At 35.6% G+C, this 4,320-nt stretch overlaps 1 non-coding gene across 1 annotated transcript; it reads right to left on the bottom strand.

Moving 5' to 3' along the window:
- Window positions 1–2,762: 2,762 nt before the first annotated feature.
- On the bottom strand, window positions 2,763–2,869 carry LOC136228116 (small nucleolar RNA R71). The gene has a single exon (XR_010688450.1). It is a non-coding gene; the product is annotated as a small nucleolar RNA R71 (small nucleolar RNA).
- Between the last annotated feature and the right edge of the window lie 1,451 nt (window positions 2,870–4,320).

Here is a 4,320-nt window from a genome sequence, read left to right on the forward strand (position 1 = left end):
GTAAAGTTCAGAAGACACAGAAAGCTGTCTGGAAGACTTTGCCATAAAAGGCGAAACATTCCGCCTGTCTGTCTAAAAGCTGGCTCAGCATTGACCGAAGACAGAAGATACAATAATCTGATTGGCCAACGGCACTGAGCGTGTACTGAGTGATAACGACATCAAGCCGTTTCCCTCCAACGGTTATTTCGAAATTTGAAATAACCGATACCTCAAGTGTCACTATAAATAGGCCTTTCAGTTGCTTCATTCGATGCAGATCTTCACCAAGTCATTACGCTGACCAAATTTTTACTTGAAGAATCTGTGTGAAAAAGCAAAGCAAATACTTACACCAATTTCCATATTACTGTGTAAAAGTCTAGAGTGATTATCCAATCATCTAAAGTGTCTTAGCAATTGTTGTTTAGGACAAACTTATTATCATTTCTAGAATTAGAAAGGAGAGGCTGGGTACTCGGTTATAGTACTCAGCAATAGAATAGGAGTGAGTAGAGGTATAGAGGAATGTACTCTTGTTATACTCAGCTTCTTGTTGTAAAAGTGTTAAGCCCAAAATATACCTAAAATATCCTATATAAATACGATAAATTTACATTGAAATCGTGCTAATTATATTCATTTGGAATACTTTTACGTCTTTATTTATTTCTTTGATGCAAGGTACCTAAATATTTGGTAAAATCCAAATAGGAGCGAAAACGGAGCTAAAACGGAGCTAAAATGGAGGAAAAACCTTAAAAACGTACCGAGAATGCATATCAGCCAGAAGAACGCTCGAGGAGGATGAAAAACAGTCGAACGCCAGGGAGGAAAACTCTCTGTCACGACTGAGATTCTCAAAATCTCAGTCGCGACTTACGGAGGCCAGACCGGGGGAAAACAACGTATTCAAACTCGCCCCTATACCCCCTATCGCGACTGAGATTTTCAGAATCTCAGTCGCGACAGCAAGTCTTCCTGCACACAAAACACATGTTTAATTCATAAAAACGCGTCTGTTCGTTCGGATAAAAGCAACCCTTCACCAGCAGACACGACCCGTCATTTACAACCCTTCAACAACTATAAATAAGTGATCCATTTCAGAAATCAAGGTTGGTTAAGTTGGAAAAGTTAGAGAAATTAGAGAAGAAAGTTGTTATGTTGAGTTTCTGATTCAGAAAAGAATCAGAAAGTTAGATTTCATTTCTGTAAGCAATCGTGTTGTACACGAATTGTATTTAGATTAGTTATAAACACAGTATTAGTTTAGTTTTCATTCTGATAGTGGACGAGACCAGTCTCTATTCCAAAGATCCAGCGAGAAGAATTGACGGTTGAAGCACATATGGTTTGACGAGCCTACGAAGTTTGAGAGAAAGATTGACGACCCGGATCTCAAAGTCTTCGTTACAATGCTATCCAAGTTTCTACTTCTCTGTTAACTTGTGAAAATTCACATTTCAATTAATGATATACTTATTTATTCAATATATTCTTATTGTTGTTATTTTGATATTGTTCTGACAAAATGATTTTCAAAATGATATATTGGTGTTTTTATTAAAACGTTCTATTCCATCTTATTCTTATAAGAACTTTGTTGAACACTTAACAAATTTAGTTTTTATGGATGACATGATCGCTGATCGCGGCTTATCAGAAGTAAAACACTAGTTTGATTAAGGTAGGAATCGTCTCTACGCTAGAGGGATTTCTATGGTTCGAAGCCATTTAATTGAGTAAATTATTATATTGTTACATGTCCATAATCTCACAAAGTTAAAGTTGTTTACTTTGCTTTATGAAAATAAGATCTATTTCATTCCGATTACGGAAGTATCTGTTTTGTAATCAAAATTCCAAACGGAATTGTTCTCTAAACTCGATATAATCTTTCTATCTAATCCTAATTTACCAAAACCTATTCCATCAACTAAACGTATTTCTTTTATTAAACCTAAACACGTGATTAAACCGAATTAAATAAAGTTTTAGTTAAAAAGCGTTCCCTGTGGGTTCGATATCTTTTATTACTACAAGCGTATACCGTGCACTTGCGGAAATTGCTCAACAAGTTTTTGGCGCCGTTGCCGGGGAACGCCAAAATTTTTGACAAAATTTTAAATTTTTCGTGTTTTATTTCGAATCTAGGTTTAAACATATTTATTCTAACTTTCATAATTTAAAAGTTTTCCTATACTAATTTATTTATTTATCAAATTCTGTTTTGTAGGTAGTTTCGGTTCGTGCAAGATTTCAGGTTCATGCGCAGTTCTCGAAGTTCAGGCATTGCACCAGACCCTATAGACCTAGAAATTGAGAAAACCATTAGGAAGAACAAGAAAAATAAGAAAAATAAAAATAAGACCCCAGTAAAAACACATACCGAGCCAGGAAAAATGGCAGACCCACCAACACTTATGGAATACGGTAGGCCAGGTGTGGCCGGTGTAACCAATAGTATCGTTAGACCCAGAATCACCGCAAATCAATTTGAAATTAAGCCAGCTTTGCTTAATATGTTGCAAAATAATATAACATTTTACGGGTTACCTAACGAAAATCCTAACACCCATTTAACAAATTTCCTAGAAATTTGTGACACATTTAAAATTCCAGATGTGACTGCAGAAGCAATCAAACTTCGCCTCTTTCCTTTCACTTTGAAGGATAGAGCCAAAGAATGGTTAACTTCCATGCCAGCCGCAACTTTTTCCACTTAGGAACAATTAGCCCAAGCGTTTTTATCTAAATATTTTCCTTTATCAAAAACCGCAAGAGTCATAAAGGAGTTAACATCTTTTTCTCAAAATGATAATGAGACCCTTTATGAAACTTGGGAACGTTTTAAAGAACTTCAACGTTTATGCCCACACCACCAATTACCCGCTGAACTTTTAATGCAAACATTTTACAATGGACTGAATCCTACAACTAGGGGTTCATTAGATGCTATGTCGGGAGGGCTATTTATGAAGAAAACATCAGCCCAAGCGAGAGAACTTTTGGAGGAAATGGCAATCAACAGCAGTATGTGGCCCGCAGAACGTGGACATATGCCGGTGGCAAAACCATCATCCTCAACCTCATCGTCAGTTAAAGGTATAGTTGAACTTGATCCAGTCGCGATGCTACAAGCCCAATTTTCTGCTTTATCGCATAAAATTGACAAATTTATGGCACCGCGCGATACCAATGGTAATCCAATCCAAACGGATGTGGATTACGAAAATATGAGTGAGATTGAACAGGTAAATTTTATCCAAGGGCAAAACCAAACTAATAATCCTTACTCTAATACTTATAATTCTGGATGGAGGAATCATCCTAACTTTAATTGGAAAGATAACAGTAACAATAATATTAGTGCTAATCAAAATCGTACCACTAATTATCAAAATCAGTCAAGAGATACGATTAGCACTTTATCTTCTAAAATCGACAAGTTTATAGATGCTATCAGTGGAAAAATAAGTAATCACGATGATGGTTTTAAACGGATCGAAAATAAATTCGACCAGCTTATTAAAAACCACTCATCTAGCATCCATAATTTGGAGGTTCAAATTGGTCAACTTGCTAAATCAATTCCATCTCGAAAAGAGGGAAGTCTTCCCAGCCATACGGAAGAAAATCCGAAAGAGCAGGTGAAGGCTATTACTCTTCGTTCAGGAAAAAATTATCAAGGGCCTGAAATGCCCGAAGATGCAACATTACAAGGAACTGATTTACCGAAGTCCAAAAAAGATATCTTAAACACAAATATTTCACCATTTGACACAGGTACTAAAACTTTTGTACTCAAACCACCTTTTCCGCACAAAGTTCGAAATAAGGACTATGATAAACAACTTCTAACGTTTTTGGATAAACTTAGAAATTTGCATATTAATTTGACGTTTATGGATGCAATAACACAAATTCCTAACTATGGTAAGTTTTTAAAGGATTTGATTTCGAAGAAAATCAGTTGGGAAGGAATTTCATCCATTTCGTTAACTGAAGACTGTAGTTCAATAATATCAAGTAATTTGCCCACTAAACTCAAGGATCCCGGATGTTTTACTATTCCGTGTAAGTTGGGAGATATTGAATTCCCAAGTTGTCTTTGTGATTTAGGAGCAAGTATAAACTTAATGCCATTGTCTATTTTTAACAAGTTAGGTTTAGAAGAAGATATCAAACGTACCAATATGGTTTTGCAATTAGCGGATCAAACCACTAAAAGGCCGTATGGTATAATTGAAGATGTTTTAGTCAAAGTCGATAAATTTATTTTTCCTACCGATTTTGTTATCTTAGACTTTGCATATGATGTAAATTGCCCTTTAATTT

This window comes from Euphorbia lathyris, chromosome 4 (assembly GCF_963576675.1).
Source record: "Euphorbia lathyris chromosome 4, ddEupLath1.1, whole genome shotgun sequence".
In the NCBI taxonomy this organism is placed as follows: domain Eukaryota; kingdom Viridiplantae; phylum Streptophyta; class Magnoliopsida; order Malpighiales; family Euphorbiaceae; genus Euphorbia; species Euphorbia lathyris.